The sequence below is a fragment of the Oncorhynchus keta genome, unplaced genomic scaffold (genome assembly GCF_023373465.1).
Source record: "Oncorhynchus keta strain PuntledgeMale-10-30-2019 unplaced genomic scaffold, Oket_V2 Un_contig_8558_pilon_pilon, whole genome shotgun sequence".
NCBI classification, from domain to species: Eukaryota; Metazoa; Chordata; class Actinopteri; order Salmoniformes; family Salmonidae; genus Oncorhynchus; species Oncorhynchus keta.
In genome coordinates, this window is record NW_026290119.1 from 122,404 (window position 1) to 145,839 (window position 23,436).

The window sequence follows — 23,436 nt, forward strand, 5'->3', positions numbered from 1 at the left end:
TCTCCCCTCATACTGACTCTAGTCTGTCCTGAGGAACCATCTCCTCTCTAGTCTGTCCTGAGGAACCATCTCCTCTCTCATACTGACTCTAGTCTGTCCTGCTGAACCATCTCCTCTCTCATACTGACTCTAGTCTGTCCTGAGGAACCATCTCCTCTCTCATACTGACTCTAGTCTGTCCTGAGGAACCCTCTCCTCTCTCATACTGACTCTAGTCTGTCCTGCTGAACCATCTCCTCTCTCATACGGACTCTAGTCTGTCCTGCTGAACCATCTCCTCTCTCATACGGACTCTAGTCTGTCCTGCTGAACCATCTCCTCTCTCATACGGACTCTAGTCTGTCCTGCTGAACCATCTCCTCTCTCATACTGACTCTAGTCTGTCCTGCTGAACCATCTCCTCTCTCATACTGACTCTAGTCTGTCCTGCTGAACCATCTCCTCTCATACTGACTCTAGTCTGTCCTGAGGAACCATCTCCTCTCTCATACTGACTCTAGTCGGTCCTGAGGAACCACTGGGAGTCTGTCTTGAGGAACCACTGGGAGGCTGGGCTGAGGAACCACTGGGAGTCTGGGCTGAGGAACCACTGGGAGTCTGTCCTAAGGAACCACTGGGAGTCTGTCCTAAGGAACCACTGGGAGTCTGTCCTAAGGAACCACTGGGAGTCTGTCTTGAGGAACCACTGGGAGGCTGGGCTGAGGAACCACTGGGAGGCTGGGCTGAGGAACCACTGGGAGGCTGGGCTGAGGAACCACTGGGAGTCTGTCCTGAGGAACCATCTCCTCTCATACTGACTCTAGTCTGTCCTGAGGAACCATCTCCTCTCTCATACTGACTCTAGTCGGTCCTGAGGAACCACTGGGAGTCTGTCCTGAGGAACCACTGGGAGTCTGTCCTGAGGAACCACTGGGAGTCTGTCCTGAGGAACCACTGGGAGTCTGTCCTAAGGAACCACTGGGAGTCTGTCCTAAGGAACCACTGGGAGGCTGAGTTGTGGCTCTGTGAATGACATCGTCACCGGTGAAAGAAACCGCTCACATTTTATAAAAAAATCAACTTCTATTCAGGAGGTTTTTGATCAGCACAATAAAATAAGTCCTAAAAGGAAGAGAAACAGACAGTCATCTGCAGCCAAATCAAACTCAACGCACACACTCCTATTGAATATGCATTCACCTGTATTGTGGAGAGACCTAGGCTACATCTTGATTTACCCAGTTTATCAATAGAGATTTACCCTTCAAATAAACGGACTACCATTATGTTACGTAGTTTGACTGGTAAAAACTAAGTGAAATGGATTGGATGCTTGGCAGTCTCTGAAAAATGTTGACGTAAAACTCAAATTATAACAGTACGCTATTTGTTTTTGTCTTGATCTCTGACTCCCTCTAGTCATTTGTGTGTCTTAATTACTTCATCGAACAGTGTGCTTAAAGCATCAGACAAGCTCAGTGAATAAGGAGTTAATCTGATAAAATATTGTATATATTGAAAGAGTTTGAAAGAACTGAAGACTCTCGGTCAACCCATTATTTTTCTGGGAACCACAGCTACTGCACTACCTTTATTTGACAGAACATGTCCGTCTGCTTACCTGCCTCCCTGCCCGCCTCCCCGCCTCCCCGTCTGCTTACCTGCCTGCCTCCCCGTCTGCTTACCTGCCTACATGCCCGCCTCCCCGTCTGCCTACCTGCCCGCCTCCCCGTCTGCTGAGGAACCCTGCCCGCCTCCCCGTCTGCCACCTGCCCGCCTGGGTCTGAGGAACCACTGGGACCTGCCCGCCTCCCCGTCTGCCACTACCTGCCCGAACCCCTGGGAGTCTGTACCTGCCCGCCTCCCCGTCTGCTTGAGGAACCTGCCCGCCTCCCCGTCTGCTTACCTGCCCGCCTCCCCGTCTGCTTACCTGCCCGCCTCCCCGTCTGCTTACCTGCCCGCCTCCCCGTCTGCTTACCTGCCCGCCTCCCGTCTGCTGTCCTACCTGCCCGCCTCCCCGTCTGCTTACCTGCCCGCCTCCCCGTCTGCTTACCTGCCCGCCTCCCCGTCTGCTTACCTGCCCACTCCCCGTCTGCTTACCTGCCCGCCTCCCCGTCTGCTTACCTGCCCGCCTCCCCGTCTGTCCTGACCTGCCCGAACCTCTGGGAGTCTGCTTACCTGCCCGCCTCCCCGTCTGTACCTGCCCGCCTCCCCGTCTGTACCTGCCCGCCTCCCCGTCTGCTTACCTGCCCGCCTCCCCGTCTGCTTACCTGCCCGCCTCCCCGTCTATAAAAACCTGCCCGCCTCCCCGTTTCTGCTTCCTGCCCGCCTCCCCGTCTGCTCACCTGCCCGCCTCCCCGTCTGCTTACCTGCCCGCATTCTCCCCGTCTGCTTACCTGCCCGCCTCCCCGTCTGCTTACCTGCCCGCCTCCCCGTCTGCTTACCTGCCCGCCTCCCCGTCTGCTTACCTGCCCGCCTCCCCGTCTGCTTACCTGCCCGCCTCCCCGTCTGCTTACCTGCCCGCCTCCCCGTCTGCTTACCTGCCCGCCTCCCCGTCAAATTATACCTGCCCGCCTCCCCGTTTCTGCTTACCTGCCCGCCTCCCCGTCTTTTACCTGCCCGCCTCCCCGTCGCTTAAACCTGCCCGCCTCCCCGTCTGATTACCTGCCCGCCTCCCCGTCTGAAAGAACCTGCCTGCCTCCCGTCTGCTTACCTGCCCGCCTTTTCTGCATACCTGCCCGCCACCCCTCTGCTTACCTGCAGAACATGCCCGTCTGCTTACCTGCCTACATGCCCGCCTCCCCGTCTCCTTACCTACCGTCTGCATACCTGCCTACCTGCCCGTCTGCATACCTGCCTACCTGCCCGTCTGCTTACCTGCCTACCTGCCCGCCTCCCCGTCTCCTTACCTACCGTCTGCATACCTGCCTACCTGCCCGTCTGCATACCTGCCTACCTGCCCGTCTGCTTACCTGCCTACCTGCCCGCCTCCCCGTCTCCTTACCTACCGTCTGCTTACCTGCCTGCCTCCCCGTCTGCTTACCTGCCTACCTGCCCGCCTCCCCGTCTGCTTACCTGCCTACATGCCCGCCTCCCCGTCTCCTTACCTACCGTCTGCATACCTGCCTACCTGCCCGTCTGCATACCTGCCTACCTGCCCGTCTGCTTACCTGCCTACCTGCCCGCCTCCCCGTCTCCTTACCTACCGTCTGCATACCTGCCTCCCCCCCGTCTGCTTACCTGCCTACCTGCCCGCCTACCTCCCCGTCTGCTTACCTGCCCGTCTGCTTACCTGCCCGTCTGCCTACCTGCCCGCCTCCCCGTCTGCTTACCTGCCCACCTGCCCGCCTCCCCGTCTGCTTACCTGCCCACCTGCCCGCCTCCCCGTCTGCTTACCTGCCCACCTGCCCGCCTCCCCGTCTGCTTACCTGCCCACCTGCCCGCCTCCCCGTCTGCTTACCTGCCTACCTGCCCGCCTGCCCCCCCGTCTGCTTACCTGCCCATCTGCCCGCCTCCCCGTCTGCTTACCTGCCCACCTCCCCGTCTGCTTACCTGCCTACCTGCCCGCCTCCCCGTCTCCTTACCTACCGTCTGCTTACCTGCCTACCTGCCCGTCTGCATACCTGCCCGTCTGCTTACCTGCCTACCTGCCCGCCTCCCCCCGTCTCCTACCTACCGTCTGCCCGCCTACCCCCCGTCTGCTTACCTGCCTACCTGCCCGCCTACCTCCCCGTCTGCTTACCTGCCCGTCTGCCCGTCTGCTTACCTGCCCGTCTGCTTACCTGCCTACCTCCCCGTCTGCTTACCTGCCCACCTGCCCGAGGGCCTCCCCGTCTGCTTACCTGCCCACCTGCCCGCCTCCCAGTCTGCTTACCTGCCCACCTGCCCGCCTCCCCGTCTGCTTACCTGCCCAGGAGGAGAGGTCTGCTTACCTGCCCACCTGCCCGCCTCCCCGTCTGCTTACCTGGGGCAGAGAGGAGTCTGCCTGCCCACCTGCCCGAGAGGAGTCTGGGCCAGCCCGCCTGCCTCCCCGCCTGCTTACCTACCTACCTGCCCGCCTGCCTCCCCGTCTCCTTACCTGCCTACCTGCAGGTAGGAGCAGAGAGGAGAGGTGCAGAGAGGAGAGGTGCAGAGAGGAGAGGTGCAGAGAGGAGAGGAGGAGAGGGGCAGAGAGGAGAGGGGCAGAGAGGAGAGGGGCAGAGGAGGAGAGAGGAGAGGAGCAGAGAGGAGCAGAGAGGAGAGGAGCAGAGAGGAGAGGAGCAGAGAGGAGAGGAGCAGAGAGGAGAGGAGCAGAGAGGAGAGGAGCAGAGAGGAGAGGAGCAGAGAGGAGAAGGGCAGAGAGGAGAGGATCAGAGAGGAGAGGGGCAGAGAGGAGAGGGGCAGAGAGGAGAGGGGCAGAGAGGAGAGGGGCAGAGAGGAGGAGGGGCAGAGAGAGGAGAGGGGCAGAGAGGAGAGGGGCAGAGGAGGCAGAGGGGCAGAGAGGAGAGGGGCAGAGAGAGAGAGGGGCAGAGAGGAGAGGTGGAGAGGGGCAGAGAGGAGAGGGGCAGAGAGGAGAGGAGCAGAGAGGAGCAGAGAGGGGAGAGGCAGAGAGGAGAGAGGCAGAGAGGAGAGAGGCAGAGAGGAGAGGGGCAGAGAGGAGAGGGGCAGAGAGGAGCAGAGAGGAGAGGTGGAGAGGGGCAGAGAGGAGAGGTGCAGAGAGGAGAGGAGCAGAGAGGAGAGGAGCAGAGAGGAGAGGAGAGGAGCAGAGTCCAGGTGGAGAGATGTGTGAAAGGCAGGGGTGATCACAGTGTCATATTAGAGACAGAGATTAAGTTCACAACAAGAATATATAATCTGACTGTGTTTCAGCAGGAGAAAACAAGGTCCCAGTTGTAAAGGAGAACAACCGAGCATCATTTTGAGGGATGTCACGATACCTCTATCGTGCCAAGGAAAACAAAACATGAAGCAGACTGAATTTCCTGAGAGTAAACAGTCCTAATGCTGTCAACCAGAATCACATGTTTATTTCCCTACAACAGACAATATTTTACATCCAGTAGATTTTAATGACGCCAGAGTTCAGTCTGCTTTGTGTTTTCCTTGTTGCCATGGAAATACCAGGTTTGGTACTCTCACCATAGTGGTATGGTGACGACCCTGTGCTGAACAAAGCGCGAGGACAAAATGCTATATCGTCACCTCATAACCGGGCAACCGCTGCAGTTACCAGGGAACAAGAGCCACGGCAACACGCACGCTTCGTGGTGACGTCAGTGGAGGCACCACCAACAGGGCCACAGCCGATAAGACCAGGGTGACACGTAGCACACATACAGCCTGTTCAATGGTTAGCCTATTACGTATAGCCAATCAGGTATGAGGGACTACCTTTACCCCTTTGTGACCTACACAGGGTAAAGTACGAGATGAAAGCCACTCCAAACAATAAAATGTACACACACTACAATGAATTCATCCCTATCAGTCCTTGAGCTTGGAGCTGATAAGGGAGAGAGGCCTACTGGGGTGGGGGGGGGGGTTGTTCAGTTCAGTTCAGTGGAGGATGACTGGAGGTTCAGTACAGGATGAAGAGGATGAAAAGGAAGGTTCTACAGCTGCACCATCGAGAGCTGGGTGCACCATCGAGAGCTGGGTGCACCATCGAGAGCTGGGTGCACCATCGAGAGCTGGGTGCACCATCGAGAGCTGGGTGCAGCGGGGAGGTTGCATCCTGGAAACTGCTCGGCGTCCGACCGCACTCTAACCACTAGGCTACCCTGCCGCCCCAGTTAACTAGTCCAACGCTCTAACCATTGCACTCCACGAGCAGCCTGCCTGTTACGCGAATGCAGTAGAAGCCAAGGTAAGTTTCTAGCTAGCATTAAACTTCTTATAAAAAAACAATCAATCATAATCACTAGTTATAAAATAAAATACTGAACGGTTCCGTATTTAACTGAAATAATAAAAGTTTTGTTTTCCAAATTATAGTTTCCGGATTCGACCATATTAATGACCAAAGGCTCGTATTTCTGTGTGTTATTATGTTATAACTAAGTCTGATTTGATAGAGCAGTCTGACTGAGCGGTGGTAGGCCCGTAATCATTCATTCAAACAGCTCTTTGCAAGCACAGCACTGTTTATGACTTCAAGCCTATCAGCCTAATGGCTGGTGTAACCGATGTGAAATGGCTAGCTAGTTAGCTGGGTGCGCGCCAACACTGTTTCAAACGTCACTCGCTTTTAGATTTGAAGTAGTTATTCCCCTTGCAGAGGGGAGCGATGGGTAACGCTGCTTCAAGGGTGGCTGTTGTCGATGTGTTCCTGGTTCGAGCCCAGGTAGGAGCGAGGAGAGGGACGGAAGCTATACTGTTACACTAGTAGTTTAATATAGTATTTATAGGACAACCTTAAACCTCTTACCTGGGAATATTAAAGTCTCATGTTAAAAGGAACCACCAGCTTTCATATGTTCTCATGTTCTGAGCAAGGAACTGAAACGTTATGGCACATATTGCACTTTTACTTCTCCAACACTTTGTTTTTGCATTATTTAAACCAAATTGAACATGTGTCATTATTTATTTGAGGCTAAATAGATTTTATTTATGTTTTATATTAAGTTCATATAGAATGGGCTCCACAGAATAGGCTCTGCTCACCCCAGCAGCACAGAGAGTCTTCCTTCCTTCCCTAATCTCTAGCTGCGAGTCTGTCAGAGAGGGGAAAATGAAGAGATCAACCCCGGGCCTCATGACCTGCTCTAGGAACTAGTCATCATCCAATCAGGAGTTCTAGTCGATACGAATACAGGACAGTCCTCTCCAAAATGATGCAATTGGTTCTGTATTGAACCAGCTGGAGACAGATGTCCTTGTTGATTGACTCTGAGCCCAATAGTGTGGATCACGCCTCCCCATTCTAGAAGGATCTGTGTATGACATGGTAAGACATACAGGGACAGAAGAACCTCAAATTAGTTCTGTGATTTCAGAAGACCTATTTTGGACTAGTTGTGCTGAGAAACGGGGTCATATGAGAATCTGATTATTTTTTTTTCTTTCATTCCCCACTGGTCCGGGACGTTACTATCGCTGGCCAGGAAATAAAACACAAAGTGGATGTAACCTCTTCAGGAAGACAGTCCGAACGTTGGAAACAAACGTCATGTTGTCACCCAGAGGCACATGTATTTTCTAAGCTACACCATATTTGACAAACAGCAGGTTGTTTTTAAAACGGTCTGTCTGTTAGGTGTTATTTTGACATGGAAAAAAAATATTGCGACACTGGTATCGTCCCCCCCCGTCCAATATTCTCTGTCCTGCGTCTCCCCTCCCCCTCGTCCAATATTCTCTGTTCTGCGTCTCCCCCTCGTCCAATATTCTCTGTTCTGCGTCTCCCCCTCGTCCAATATTCTCTGTTCTGCGTCTCCCCCTCGTCCAATATTCTCTGTTCTGCGTCTCCCCCCCCTCGTCCAATATTCTCTGTTCTGCGTCTCCCCCCCCTCGTCCACTATTCTCTGTTCTGCGTCTCTCCCCCTCGTCCAATATTCTCTGTTCTGCGTCTCTCCCCCCCCTCGTCCAATATTCTCTGTTCTGCGTCTCTCCCCTCGTCCAATATTCTCTGTTCTGCATCTCCCCCCCCGTCCAATATTCTCTGTTCTGCGTCTCCCCCCCCCGTCCAATATTCTCTGTTCTGCGTCTCTCCCCTCGTCCAATATTCTCTGTCCTGCGTCTCCCCTCGTCCAATATTCTCTGTCCTGCGTCTCCCCCTCGTCCAATATTCTCTGTTCTCGTCTCCCCCCTCGTCCAATATTCTCTGTTCTGCGTCTCCCCCCTCGTCCAATATTCTCTGTTCTGCGTCTCTCCCCCTCGTCCAATATTCTCTGTTCTGCGTCTCCCCCCGTCCAATATTCTCTGTTCTGCGTCTCCCCCTCGTCCAATATTCTCTGTTCTGCGTCTCCTCCCCCGTCCAATATTCTCTGTCCTGCGTCTCCCCTCCCCTCGTCCAATATTCTCTGTTCTGCGTCTCCCCCTCGTCCAATATTCTCTGTTCTGCGTCTCCCCCCCCTCGTCCAATATTCTCTGTTCTGCGTCTCCCCCCTCGTCCAATATTCTCTGTTCTGCGTCTCTCCCCCCTCGTCCAATATTCTCTGTTCTGCGTCTCTCCCCCCTCGTCCAATATTCTCTGTTCTGCGTCTCTCCCCTCGTCCAATATTTCTGTTCTGTTCTCTCTGTTCTCGTCTCCCCCCGTCCAATATTCTCTGTTCTGCGTACCCCCCCCCCCGTCCAATATTCTCTGTTCTGCGTCTCTCCCCCTCGTCCAATATTCTCTGTCCTGCGTCTCCCCCTCGTCCAATATTCTCTGTCCTGCGTCTCCCCCTCGTCCAATATTCTCTGTTCTGCGTCTCCCCCTCGTCCAATATTCTCTGTTCTGCGTCTCCCCCTCGTCCAATATTCTCTGTTCTGCGTCTCTCCCCTCGTCCAATATTCTCTGTTCTGCGTCTCCCCCCGTCCAATATTCTCTGTTCTGCGTCTCCCCCCTCGTCCAATATTCTCTGTTCTGCGTCTCCTCCCCCCGTCCAATATTCTCTGTCCTGCGTCTCCCCTCCCCCTCGTCCAATATTCTCTGTTCTGCGTCTCCCCTCGTCCAATATTCTCTGTTCTGCGTCTCTCCCCTCGTCCAATATTCTCTGTTCTGCGTCTCTCCCCTCGTCCAATATTCTCTGTTCTGCGTCTCCCCCTCGTCCAATATTCTCTGTTCTGCGTCTCTCCCCCTCGTCCAATATTCTCTGTTCTGCGTCTCTCCCCTCGTCCAATATTCTCTGTTCTGCGTCTCTCCCCTCGTCCAATATTCTCTGTTCTGCGTCTCTCCCCCTCGTCCAATATTCTCTGTTCTGCGTCTCCCCCCGTCCAATATTCTCTGTTCTGCGTCTCCCCCCGTCCAATATTCTCTGTTCTGCGTCTCTCCCCTCGTCCAATATTCTCTGTCCTGCGTCTCCCCTCGTCCAATATTCTCTGTCCTGCGTCTCCCCTCGTCCAATATTCTCTGTTCTGCGTCTCCCCTCGTCCAATATTCTCTGTTCTGCGTCTCTCCCCCCTCGTCCAATATTCTCTGTTCTGCGTCTCCCCTCCGTCCAATATTCTCTGTTCTGCGTCTCCCCCTCGTCCAATATTCTCTGTTCTGCGTCTCTCCCCCGTCCAATATTCTCTGTTCTGCGTCTCCCCCCGTCCAATATTCTCTGTTCTGCGTCTCCTCCCCCCTCGTCCAATATTCTCTGTTCTGAGTCTCTCCCCCCGTCCAATATTCTCTGTTCTGCGTCTCTCCCCCTCGTCCAATATTCTCTGTCCTGCGTCTCCCCCTCGTCCAATATTCTCTGTCCTGCGTCTCCCCCCCTCGTCCAATATTCTCTGTTCTGCGTCTCCCCCTCGTCCAATATTCTCTGTTCTGCGTCTCTCCCCCCTCGTCCAATATTCTCTGTTCTGCGTCTCCCCTCCGTCCAATATTCTCTGTTCTGCGTCTCCCCCTCGTCCAATATTCTCTGTTCTGCGTCTCCTCCCCCCGTCCAATATTCTCTGTTCTGCGTCTCCCCCCCCCGTCCAATATTCTCTGTTCTGCGTCTCCTCCCCCCTCGTCCAATATTCTCTGTTCTGAGTCTCTCCCCCCCGTCCAATATTCTCTGTTCTGCGTCTCTCCCCCGTCCAATATTCTCTGTTCTGCGTCTCCCCCCTCGTCCAATATTCTCTGTTCTGCGTCTCCCCCCTCGTCCAATATTCTCTGTTCTGCGTCTCCTCCCCCCGTCCAATATTCTCTGTTCTGCGTCTCCCCCCGTCCAATATTCTCTGTTCTGCGTCTCCCCCTCGTCCAATATTCTCTGTTCTGCGTCTCCCCCTCGCCCAATATTCTCTGTTCTGCGTCTCCCCCTCGTCCAATATTCTCTGTTCTGCGTCTCTCCCCCCGTCCAATATTCTCTGTCCTGCGTCTCCCCCCTCGTCCAATATTCTCTGTCCTGCGTCTCCCCCTCGTCCAATATTCTCTGTCCTGCGTCTCCCCCCTCGTCCAATATTCTCTGTCCTGCGTCTCCCCCTCGTCCAATATTCTCTGTCCTGCGTCTCCCCCCTCGTCCAATATTCGCTGTCCTGCGCCCCCCTCGTCCAATATTCTCTGTCCTGCGCTCCCCCTCGTCCAATATTCTCTGTCCTGCCCCCTCGTCCAATATTCTCTGTCCTGCGCCCCCTCGTCCAATATTCTCTGTCCTCGTCTCCCCCTCGTCCAATATTCTCTGTCCTGCGTCTCCCCTCGTCCAATATTCTCTGTCCTGCGTCTCCCCCTCGTCCAATATTCTCTGTCCTGCGTCTCTCCCCCTCGTCCAATATTCTCTGTCCTGCGTCTCCCCCTCGTCCAATATTCTCTGTCCTGCGTCTCCCCCCTCGTCCAATATTCTCTGTCCTGCGTCTCTCCCCCCTCGTCCAATATTCTCTGTCCTGCGTCTCTCCCCCCTCGTCCAATATTCTCTGTCCTGCGTCTCTCCCCCCTCGTCCAATATTCTCTGTCCTGCGTCTCTCCCCCCTCGTCCAATATTCTCTGTCCTGCGTCTCTCCCCCCTCGTCCAATATTCTCTGTCCTGCGTCTCTCCCCCCTCGTCCAATATTCTCTGTCCTGCGTCTCTCCCCTCGTCCAATATTCTCTGTCCTGCGTCTCTCCCCCTCGTCCAATATTCTCTGTCCTGCGTCTCTCCCCCCTCGTCCAATATTCTCTGTCCTGCGTCTCTCCCCCCTCGTCCAATATTCTCTGTCCTGCGTCTCTCCCCTCGTCCAATATTCTCTGTCCTGCGTCTCTCCCCCTCGTCCAATATTCTCTGTCCTACGTCTCTCCCCCTCGTCCAATATTCTCTGTCCTACGTCTCTCCCCCCTCGTCCAATATTCTCTGTCCTACGTCTCTCCCCCTCGTCCAATATTCTCTGTCCTACGTCTCTCCCCTCGTCCAATATTCTCTGTCCTGCGTCTCTCCCCCTCGTCCAATATTCTCTGTCCTGCGTCTCTCCCCCTCGTCCAATATTCTCTGTCCTGCGTCTCTCCCCCCTCGTCCAATATTCTCTGTCCTGCGTCTCTCCCCCCTCGTCCAATATTCTCTGTCCTGCGTCTCTCCCCTCGTCCAATATTCTCTGTCCTGCGTCTCTCCCCCCTCGTCCAATATTCTCTGTCCTGCGTCTCTCCCCCCTCGTCCAATATTCTCTGTCCTACGTCTCTCCCCCCTCGTCCAATATTCTCTGTCCTACGTCTCTCCCCCCTCGTCCAATATTCTCTGTCCTACGTCTCTCCCCCCTCGTCCAATATTCTCTGTCCTACGTCTCTCCCCCTCGTCCAATATTCTCTGTCCTACGTCTCTCCCCTCGTCCAATATTCTCTGTCCTACGTCTCCCCCCTCGTCCAATATTCTCTGTCCTACGTCCCCCTCGTCCAATATTCTCTGTCCTACGTCTCCCCCCTCGTCCAATATTCTCTGTCCTACGTCTCTCCCCCTCGTCCAATATTCTCTGTCCTACGTCTCCCCCCTCGTCCAATATTCTCTGTCCTACGTCTCCCCCCTCGTCCAAAATTCACACAGGACAGTCGACAGAGAAACAGACAAGAGAGAGAGACAGACAAGAGAGAGAGAGAGAGACAGACAGAGAGACAGAGAGAGAGAGACAGACAGAGAGACAGAGAGAGAGAGACAGACAGACAGAGAGACAGACAGAGAGACAGACAGAGAGACAGACAGAGAGACAGACAGAGAGACAGACAGAGAGACAGAGAGACAGAGAGACAGAGAGAGACAGACAGAGAGACAGACAGAGAGACAGACAGAGAGACAGACAGAGAGACAGACAGAGAGACAGACAGAGAGACAGACAGAGAGACAGACAGAGAGACAGACAGAGAGACAGACAGAGAGACAGAGACTGAATTTATTTTAGTCCCAATTTATACTCAACAGTTAAATGGATTGCTAGTGTGTTGAACTGGAAAATATGGTTTTGTATATTTCCCTAATAATGCACATTTCCCAATGAACAGAACAGCCCTAATGATGATTATGACTTAATAATTAAGTGATCAGTTTGCATGTTTATCGGACTGTAAGCTAATAATGTTACCAGCCCCGTGGAGAACCAAACGCATGTCGTCTTCAACCACAGTCAAACCACCTGGAGAAGTAGGGGAATGAGACAGATAGTGAATTACACTGTAAAATACTTGTCTTATGACCTTCCCTCGGCTCATTACATCAGAGCACAGACCCATTTAATACTGATGGGAACTCTAATCTTCCTTTCCACATGACCAACCTGAACGGAAACTAAATCAGGCCAGATATTGTTCGTCGGGAACGAGCATATTGGAGTGAACAAATATTCTATAAATTTTTTTTTTTTTAAATCAATAAAAAAAAAAGACACATTTCTGAACGAGGAACCATAGACCGACGCGGATGAGCTTGGCCGTACTATCTGTCAGTCTAGAACTGACACTGTAAATGCACACAGTAGTCCAGACAGTAGCTCATATCCCACTTAAGGTCTTATTAAGTGGGTAACTCGTCTACATGCACCCTTTGATATCACCAGTATCCGCTGTAACCACGAAAAAGCAGAATATTCCTCATGTAAGTTCATATGGGTTCAAATGAATAGCACAGGTGTTCCCAAAACTTCTGCCCGACCCCAATTTTGATATCTGAATAATGATCACGAACCCCAACATTGGGGCTACGGCAGTGAATTGTAAAACATTCTAACAGTATTTCTGATTGGATTCTCAACTCACCGTCATATACTAAAGACAGTCAATTGCAAATTAGTCTTGACATAATTTCTCTTCATGCATGTCACGTCAGAGCTTCTCAAAGTCAAAGGGGGGCGCGGGACGACAGTGTGAGCACCTCTTCTCTCCTGTCACGTCCAAACCTGGATCGATATTTTGTTTTTAATGCAGGTGAGACGGAATCAGACGCCATGAGTTTTAATGCTTGGAGGGAGATCTTCCCAGTCAGGAAGAGATAAGATGTCCCAGTATCCCGTCGAAGATCAGCAGACAGTCAGGAAGAGATAAGATGTCCCAGTATCCCGTCGAAGATCAGCAGACAGTCAGGAAGAGATAAGATGTCCCAGTATCCCGTCGAAGATCAGCAGACAGTCAGGAAGAGAGAGATAAGATGTCCCAGTATCCCGTCGAAGATCAGCAGACAGTCAGGAAGAGAGAGATAAGATGTCCCAGTATCCCGTCGAAGATCAGCAGACAGTCAGGAAGAGATAAGATGTCCCAGTATCCCGTCGAAGATCAGCAGACAGTCAGGAAGAGATAAGATGTCCCAGTATCCCGTCGAAGATCAGCAGACAGTCAGGAAGAGATAAGATGTCCCAGTATCCCGTCGAAGATCAGCAGACAGTCAGGAAGAGAGAGATAAGATGTCCCAGTATCCCGTCGAAGATCAGCAGACAGTCAGGAAGAGAGAGATAAGATGTCCCAGTATCCCGTCGAAGATCAGCAGACAGTCAGGAAGAGAGAGATAAGATGTCCCAGTATCCCGTCGAAGATCAGCAGACAGTCAGGAAGAGATAAGATGTCCCAGTATCCCGTCGAAGATCAGCAGACAGTCAGGAAGAGATAAGATGTCCCAGTATCCCGTCGAAGATCAGCAGACAGTCAGGAAGAGATAAGATGTCCCAGTATCCCGTCAAGATCAGCAGACAGTCAGGAAGAGATAAGATGTCCCAGTACGAAGATCAGCAGACAGTCAGGAAGAGATAAGATGTCCCAGTATCCCGTCAAGATCAGCAGACAGTCAGGAAGAGGTAAGATGTCCCAGTATCCCGTCGAAGATCAGCAGACAGTCAGGAAGAGATAAGATGTCCCAGTATCCCAGTCGAAGATCAGCAGACAGTCAGGAAGAGATAAGATGTCCCAGTATCCCGTCGAACATCAGCAGACAGTCAGGAAGAGATAAGATGTCCCAGTATCCCGTCGAAGATCAGCAGACAGTCAGGAAGAGATAAGATGTCCCAGTATCCCGTCGAAGATCAGCAGACAGTCAGGAAGAGATAAGATGTCCCAGTATCAGACAGTCAGGAAGAGATAAGAAGATCAGCAGACAGTCAGGAAGAGATAAGATGTCCCAGTATCCCGTCGAAGATCAGCAGACAGTCAGGAAGAGATAAGATGTCCCAGTATCCCGTCGAAGATCAGCAGACAGTCAGGAAGAGATAAGATGTCCCAGTATCCCGTCGAAGATCAGCAGACAGTCAGGAAGAGATAAGATGTCCCAGTATCCCGTCGAAGATCAGCAGACAGTCAGGAAGAGATAAGATGTCCCAGTATCCCGTCGAAGATCAGCAGACAGTCAGGAAGAGATAAGATGTCCCAGTATCCCGTCAAGATCAGCAGACAGTCAGGAAGAGATAAGATGTCCCAGTATCCCGTCGAAGATCAGCAGACAGTCAGGAAGAGATAAGATGTCCCAGTATCCCGTCGAAGATCAGCAGACAGTCAGGAAGAGATAAGATGTCCCAGTATCCCGTCGAAGATCAGCAGACAGTCAGGAAGAGATAAGATGTCCCAGTATCCCGTCGAAGATCAGCAGACAGTCAGGAAGAGATAAGATGTCCCAGTATCCCGTCGAAGATCAGCAGACAGTCAGGAAGAGATAAGATGTCCCAGTATCCCGTCGAAGATCAGCAGACATCTCATCCGAGTTTCAAATAACCGGGACACAAGCTTTCCCGGTTTATTGTAAAAACGGGATATGATGTTTATTATGTGTCAACTCAAAAGCAGAATACTCGACCGTCCCTGAATAGTAACGGGATATTGGTGTGCATCTAAACGTGGTCACTGATCAGTCACGCGGATGAACGGTCGCCAGGAAAAGCCCACAGATCGAACACAGAGCACACAGAGCACACAGAGCACACAGAACACACAGAACACACAGAACACACAGAGCACACAGAGCACACAGAGCACACAGAGCACACAGAGCAACCCAGCAGCAGGTTAGTCTCACTAAGCTATCCACACACCGCAAACATAAACCAGGTCCCAAATTGTTTTAATATATTTTTTATTTATATAACTAGGCATGTCAGTTAAAGAACAAATTCTTCCTACCGCGGGTAAACCCAGACGGCCTACCGCGGGTAAACCCGGACGGCCTACCGCGGGTAAACCCGGACGGCGCCGGGCCGATTGTACGCCGCCCTATTGGACTCGCAATCACGGCCGGATTCGAAAACCAGGGACTGTAGTGACGCCTCTAGCACTGAGATGCAGTGCCTTAGACCCGCTGAGCCACTCGGGAGCCCAATGGCTCAGGGCCTGGCCAAAAGTAGTGCACCAAAATAGGGAATCATGTTCCGTTTGGAACAGCCATAGACTGAGTCCCGCTCCTCTGTCATACTGCTGCCTGTCAGAAACAAGGCTTTGGTACAAAGAATTAACACACATTCATTCTCCTGAGGCTGAACAGATATCAGCTCAACACCTGCTCAAAAGAGCAGTTTGTCATTGCTCTGAACAAGAAAAGCCAAAAACAGAGAGAGCAGGGAGAGAAGAGGGCCTCACTGTTAACTAGAGCATCACACTGACCAATGAAACAAACTGGTTGTTTTAAGTAGCATCAAAAACAGAGAGCAGGGAGAGAAGAGGGCCTCACTGCTAACTAGAGCATCACACTGACCAATGAAACAAACTGGTCGTTTTAAGTAGCATCAAAAAGAGAGAGCAGGGAGAGAAGAGGGCCTCACTGTTAACTAGAGCATCACACTGACCAACGAAACAAACTGGTCGTTTTAAGTAGCACCAAAAAGAGAGAGCAGGGAGAGAAGAGGGGCTCACTGTTAACTAGAGCATCACACTGACCAACGAAACAAACTGGTCGTTTTAAGTAGCACCAAAAAGAGAGAGCAGGGAGAGAAGAGGGCCTCACTGTTAACTAGAGCATCACAGTGACCAAACCGATTGATCATTTCCTTCCCCTCAACGGCAATCCACAAACCGATCAATAACCTAAGTTTAGTTTTCTAATGGGCAATCAAATCGCATCACAGTAACAAGCTTCAATAGATCTGTTGGGGTGACCGTTGAATGACTTCATAGCAGGTGTAGCTGAGTGGTTAAGACTGTTTGGCCCTGAGAAAAACACGTCTACCCTTGAACAAGGCACTAAATTGCTCCTGTAAAGATAAGAGCATGTGCTAAATGACTCAAATGTAAACTATAAGGAACGGCTAACATTCCACTCCTGTCTTTGGCAAATGACAAGAGTGGAATATGAGCTAAAAAGACTGAGTAACAGACTAGGGAAAAGGCAGTGTGTCTATCAGACTAGGGAAAAGGCAGTGTGTCTATCAGACTAGGGAAAAGGCAGTGTGTCTATCAGACTAGGGAAAAGGCAGTGTGTCTATCAGACTAGGGAAAAGGCATTGTGTCTATCAGACTAGGGAAAAGGCAGTGTGTCTATCAGACTAGGGAAAAGGCAGTGTGTCTATCAGACTAGGGAAAAGGCAGTGTGTCTATCAGACTAGGGAAAAGGCAGTGTGTCTATCAGACTAGGGAAAAGGCAGTGTGTCTATCAGACTAGGGAAAAGGCAGTGTGTCTATCAGACTAGGGAAAAGGCAGTGTGTCTATCAGACTAGGGAAAAGGCAGTGTGTCTATCAGACTAGGGAAAAGGCAGTGTGTCTATCAGACTAGGGAAAAGGCAGTGTGTCTATCAGACTAGGAAAAGGCAGTGTGTCTATCAGACTAGGGAAAAGGCAGTGTGTCTATCAGACTAGGGAAAAGGCAGTGTGTCTATCAGACTAGGGAAAAGGCAGTGTGTCTATCAGACTAGGGAAAAGGCAGTGCAGTGTGTCTATCAGACTAGGGAAAAGGCAGTGTGTCTATCAGACTAGGGAAAAGGCAGTGTGTCTATCAGACTAGGGAAAAGGCAGTGTGTCTATCAGACTAGGGAAAAGGCAGTGTGTCTATCAGACTAGGGAAAAGGCAGTGTGTCTATCAGACTAGGGAAAAGGCAGTGTGTCTATCAGACTAGGGAAAAGGCAGTGTGTCTATCAGACTAGGGAAAAGGCAGTGTGTCTATCAGACTAGGGAAAAGGCAGTGTGTCTATCAGACTAGGGAAAAGGCAGTGTGTCTATCAGACTAGGGAAAAGGCAGTGTGTCTATCAGACTAGGGAAAAGGCAGTGTGTCTATCAGACTAGGAAAAGGCAGTGTGTCTATCAGACTCAGACTAGGAAAGGCAGTGGAAAAGGCAGTGTGTCTATCAGACTAGGGAAAAGGCAGTGTGTCTATCAGACTAGGGAAAAGGCAGTGTGTCTATCAGACTAGGGAAAAGGCAGTGTGTCTATCAGACTAGGGAAAAGGCAGTGTGTCTATCAGACTAGGGAAAAGGCAGTGTGTCTATCAGACTAGGGAAAAGGCAGTGTGTCTATCAGACTAGGGAAAAGGCAGTGTGTCTATCAGACTAGGGAAAAGGCAGTGTGTCTATCAGACTAGGGAAAAGGCAGTGTGTCTATCAGACTAGGGAAAAGGCAGTGTGTCTATCAGACTAGGGAAAAGGCAGTGTGTCTATCAGACTAGGGAAAAGGCAGTGTGTCTATCAGACTAGGGAAAAAGGCAGTGTGTCTATCAGACTAGGAAAAGGCAGTGTGTCTATCAGACTAGGGAAAAGGCAGTGTGTCTATCAGACTAGGGAAAAGGCAGTGTGTCTATCAGACTAGGGAAAAGGCAGTGTGTCTATCAGACTAGGGAAAAGGCAGTGTGTCTATCAGTAGGGGAAAAGGCAGTGTCTCAGACTGTCTATCAGACTAGGGAAAAGGCAGTGTGTCTACTCAGACTAGGGAAAAGGCAGTGTGTCTATCAGACTAGGGAAAAGGCAGTGTGTCTATCAGACTAGGGAAAAGGCAGTGTGTCTATCAGACTAGGGAAAAGGCAGTGTGTCTATCAGACTAGGGAAAAGGCAGTGTGTCTATCAGACTAGGGAAAAGGCAGTGTGTCTATCAGACTAGGGAAAAGGCAGTGTCTATCAGACTAGGGAAAAGGCAGTGTCTATCAGACTAGGGAAAAGGCAGTGTCTATCAGACTAGGGAAAAGGCAGTGTGTCTATCAGACTAGGGAAAAGGCAGTGTCTATCAGACTAGGGAAAAGGCAGTGTCTATCAGACTAGGGAAAAGGCAGTGTGTCTATCAGACTAGGGAAAAGGCAGTGTGTCTATCAGACTGGGGAAAAGGCAGTGTGTCTATCAGACTAGGGAAAAGGCAGTGTGTCTATCAGACTAGGGAAAAGGCAGTGTCTATCAGACTAGGGAAAAGGCAGTGTCTATCAGACTAGGGAAAAGGCAGTGTCTATCAGACTAGGGAAAAGGCAGTGTCTATCAGACTAGGGAAAAGGCAGTGTGTCTATCAGACTAGGGAAAAGGCAGTGTGTCTATCAGACTAGGGAAAAGGCAGTGTGTCTATCAGACTAGGGAAAAGGCAGTGTGTCTATCAGACTAGGGAAAAGGCAGTGTCTATCAGACTAGGGAAAAGGCAGTGTCTATCAGACTAGGGAAAAGGCAGTGTCTATCAGACTAGGGAAAAGGCAGTGTCTATCAGACTAGGGAAAAGGCAGTGTCTATCAGACTAGGGAAAAGGCAGTGTGTCTATCAGACTAGGGAAAAGGCAGTGTGTCTATCAGACTAGGGAAAAGGCAGTGTGTCTATCAGAAAAGGCAGTGTGTCTATCAGACTAGGGAAAAGGCAGTGTGTCTATCAGACTAGGGAAAAGGCAGTGTGTCTATCAGACTAGGGAAAAGGCAGTGTGTCTATCAGACTAGGGAAAAGGCAGTGTGTCTATCAGACTAGGGAAAAGGCAGTGTGTCTATCAGACTAGGGAAAAGGCAGTGTGTCTATCAGACTAGGGAAAAGGCAGTGTGTCTATCAGACTAGGGAAAAGGCAGTGTGTCTATCAGACTAGGGGAAAAGGCAGTGTGTCTATCAGACTAGGGAAAAGGCAGTGTGTCTATCAGACTAGGGAAAAGGACTAGACTAGGAAAAGGCAGTGTGTCTATCAGACTAGGGAAAAGGCAGTGTGTCTATCAGACTAGGGAAAAGGCAGTGTGTCTATCAGACTAGGGAAAAGGCAGTGTGTCTATCAGACTAGGGAAAAGGCAGTGTGTCTATCAGACTAGGGAAAAGGCAGTGTGTCTATCAGACTAGGGGGAAAAGACTAGGGAAAAGAGCAGTGTCTATCAGACTAGGGAAAAGGCAGTGTGTCTATCAGACTAGGGAAAAGGCAGTGTGTCTATCAGACTAGGGAAAGGCAGTGTGTCTATCAGACTAGGGAAAAGGCAGTGTGTCTATCAGACTAGGGAAAAGGCAGTGTGTCTATCAGACTAGGGAAAAGGCAGTGTGTCTATCAGACTAGGGAAAAGGCAGTGTGTCTATCAGACTAGGGAAAAGGCAGTGTGTCTATCAGACTAGGGAAAAGGCAGTGTGTCTATCAGACTAGGGAAAAGGCAGTGTGTCTATCAGACTAGGGAAAAGGCAGTGTGTCTATCAGACTAGGGAAAAGGCAGTGTGTCTATCAGACTAGGGAAAAGGCAGTGTGTCTATCAGACTAGGGAAAAGGCAGTGTGTCTATCAGACTAGGGAAAAGGCAGTGTGTCTATCAGACTAGGGAAAAGGCAGTGTGTCTATCAGACTAGGGAAAAGGCAGTGTGTCTATCAGACTAGGGAAAAGGCAGTGTGTCTATCAGACTAGGGAAAAGGCAGTCAGTGTGTCTATCAGACTAGGGAAAAGGCAGTGTCTATCAGACTAGGGAAAAGGCAGTGTGTCTATCAGACTAGGGAAAAGGCAGTGTGTCTATCAGACTAGGGAAAAGGCAGTGTCTATCAGACTAGGGAAAAGGCAGTGTGTCTATCAGACTAGGGAAAAGGCAGTGTCTATCAGACTGGGGAAAAGGCAGTGTCTATCAGACTGGGGAAAAGGCAGTGTGTCTATCAGACTGGGGAAAAGGCAGTGTGTCTATCAGACTAGGGAAAAGGCAGTGTGTCTATCAGACTAGGGAAAAGGCAGTGTGTCTATCAGACTAGGGAAAAGGCAGTGTGTCTATCAGACTAGGAAAAGGGGAAAAGGCAGTGTGTCTATCAGACTAGGGAAAAGGCAGTGTCTATCAGACTAGGGAAAAGGCAGTGTGTCTATCAGACTGGGGAAAAGGCAGTGTGTCTATCAGACTAGGGAAAAGGCAGTGTGTCTATCAGACTAGGGAAAAGGCAGTGTGTCTATCAGACTAGGGAAAAGGCAGTGTGTCTATCAGACTAGGGAAAAGGCAGTGTGTCTATCAGACTAGGGAAAAGGCAGTGTCTATCAGACTAGGGAAAAGGCAGTGTGTCTATCAGACTAGGGAAAAGGCAGTGTGTCTATCAGACTAGGGAAAAGGCAGTGTGTCTATCAGACTAGGGAAAAGGCAGTGTGTCTATCAGACTAGGGAAAAGGCAGTGTGTCTATCAGACTAGGGAAAAGGCAGTGTGTCTATCAGACTAGGGAAAAGGCAGTGTGTCTATCAGACTAGGGAAAAGGCAGTGTGTCTATCAGACTAGGGAAAAGGCAGTGTCTATCAGACTAGGGAAAAGGCAGTGTCTATCAGACTAGGGAAAAGGCAGTGTGTCTATCAGACTAGGCAGTGTGTCTATCAGACTAGGGAAAAGGCAGTGTGTCTATCAGACTAGGGAAAAGGCAGTGTGTCTATCAGACTAGGGAAAAGGCAGTGTGTCTATCAGACTAGGAAAAGGCAGTGTCTATCAGACTAGGGAAAAGGCAGTGTCTATCAGACTAGGGAAAAGGCAGTGTCTATCAGACTAGGGAAAAGGCAGTGTGTCTATCAGACTAGGGAAAAGGCAGTGTGTCTATCAGACTAGGGAAAAGGCAGTGTGTCTATCAGACTAGGGAAAAAGGCAGTGTGTCTATCAGACTAGGGAAAAGGCAGTGTCTATCAGACTAGGGAAAAGGCAGTGTCTATCAGACTAGGGAAAAGGCAGTGTCTATCAGACTAGGGAAAAGGCAGTGTCTATCAGACTAGGGAAAAGGCAGTGTCTATCAGACTAGGGAAAAGGCAGTGTCTATCAGACTAGGGAAAAGGCAGTGTGTCTATCAGACTAGGGAAAAGGCAGTGTGTCTATCAGACTAGGGAAAAGGCAGTGTGTCTATCAGACTAGGGAAAAGGCAGTGTGTCTATCAGACTAGGGAAAAGGCAGTGTGTCTATCAGACTAGGGAAAAGGCAGTGTGTCTATCAGACTAGGGAAAAGGCAGTGTGTCTATCAGACTAGGGAAAAGGCAGTGTCTATCAGACTATGGAAAAGGCAGTGTCTATCAGACTAAGCAAAAGGCAGAGTCTATCAGACTAGGGAAAAGGCAGTGTGTCTATCAGACTAGGGAAAAGGCAGTGTGTCTATCAGACTAAGGAAAAGGCGGTTGCTACTAGCAAGACTTCTGGTGTAAGTCATGCAGATACACCACCATCACAAACCTAAATCTCTGTAGGAAATGTTTCAGGAGGAGGTGTGTGAGTCAGGAGAGGGATAGAGGTGTTGTGGCCGTGTCAGTCGGATCACATTCTTCGCTATTGTATTTGACGGGAATACCACTGAGAATCTCAACGAGAATCGTTCAATTTAACAGGAGCTGTTGGAATTGCAACACAGAATCTATGCGACGATGACTAATTGAGAAATGACACATGCCAGGCAACTTGTTGAGTTTCACTCTCTGCCCGCCTTGCCAACCCTACCTGGCTTCGAGGCAGGTGGGTGTCATGATCATCATGGAGTTTGAAAATCACAATCAGAGTAGTCAGTAGTTCCCTACACATGAGTGGAAATGTAAGGTGACATCTGCGTAAACTTGCAGGATTTCATGTCAGAACAAGGTCTTTACTCACACATTCAGTTTCATCCTAAGAATGATCATTCTTACATATTTGACAATCAACGTAAAAGGAAGGATCCTGACCATGTATCATGTTAAGGAGAGCTAACAGAACCAGGTTAAAGCAGAACCACAACCATGAAGAACAGACAGCCATGGTTGTAAAACAGACTTCAAGCATGTTAGCTCGTTGTCTAACTAGTTAGTTCATTGAGAGAGTTAACAGTAACCAACCAACTAACTAACTAACTAACTAACTAACTAACTAGTTAACGTTAAGTCACCACTGGCTTTGGAGACTTAACGATACGCAGTAAGGAAGTGGGGTTTTCAGTCCATATGTTACGCATTTCACATTTAAAAGCTACCTCCTTTAGTTATCTAGTTATCTCTACTAGATATAATTTAAATCAAATGGTATATCAGTCTAACGATGTGAATCCACCTACTCGTGATAACGTTGGCTATATTCAGTAGCAAAGTTAGCTAGCTGGTTAGCTAGCAGCTAGCCGTCAAAAAAAAATACCCCAAAACAAAACACTTAAGAAGCTGTTTAAAATGTCTTATTCACTGGTAAACATGTTTTGTTTTTTGTTGTTGTTTAATGTATTTATAGTTCGTTGACTGTATGCTCATATAGTGTATTAGTTTCAGCTACGGTCCAGTTCATTCGGGTCTTAATGTTGTCAGCTAGCTAGTTAGCATTGGCTGGATAGCCAACGTCGAGAGCTGTGGAAACACCACAGCTAAAACACATTTTATTTATTAAATGACACACATTCATTAGAATTTGTTTTAACAATAGCTAACTTGTCACCTTACCTGTGACGGGCGACCCGATCCAGAAGTCAGTCAAATGTGATCACCTTTTTATCTTTTCTTTCTCTCAGCTGGTCGATATAAATGTAAATTCCAGGTGAAGTGTTTATTTGGAAATGAAGCCGATCCTGCTAAAATACTTGCACCATACGGGTCGGCTATGTCATATAACTATGCAAAGTTATGTTTCTATAGGTTGAAAATGGTAGCCATCTTGGTCGGGGAGAAATTCATAACCTAAAAAGTTTATTAAAGGTTGAAAAAAATAAATAATAATAATGTTTTCACTCTCTTGTGCTATCTACTCGGATTCCACAGTGCTCTCGGTTTACCAAGAGAGCAGAAGAACTCGTAGAGCTCCACGGTGGAGGCGTCATAATACCCATCAAACATAGCGGTCAAACAAGGAAATGGTTCCAATCTTTTTTTCCCCCCATTGGGATTTTTTTTTTTTTTAGAAACACTTAAAATAAGATCTGTGTTTAGTGTAGGCTGGGTGACGTTTTGACATAACATGTAAATCTGTCATGGACAAGGTGACTTTTATCAATATAGTCGGCTCTATTTACTCTTAGATTCAAAAGTGCTAATTAATTAACATTACAGGCAAATATACTGATAAAAGTCACCTTGTCCTAGAGTGATTTACACGGTTATCACAACATCTCAAAGCCCATATTTTAAGTGTTTCTAAAATCCCCAATGGGGG

General features: G+C 49.8%; 1 protein-coding gene across 1 annotated transcript in view; it reads right to left on the reverse strand.

The window, feature by feature from the left end:
- LOC127926870 (protein numb homolog) overlaps positions 1–23,089 on the reverse strand; it is a 114,969-nt gene extending 91,880 nt beyond the window's left edge. The window contains 1 exon segment of the mRNA XM_052512526.1: positions 22,731–23,089. The gene's annotated coding sequence lies outside the window, so the exon portion shown is untranslated.
- Between the last annotated feature and the right edge of the window lie 347 nt (positions 23,090–23,436).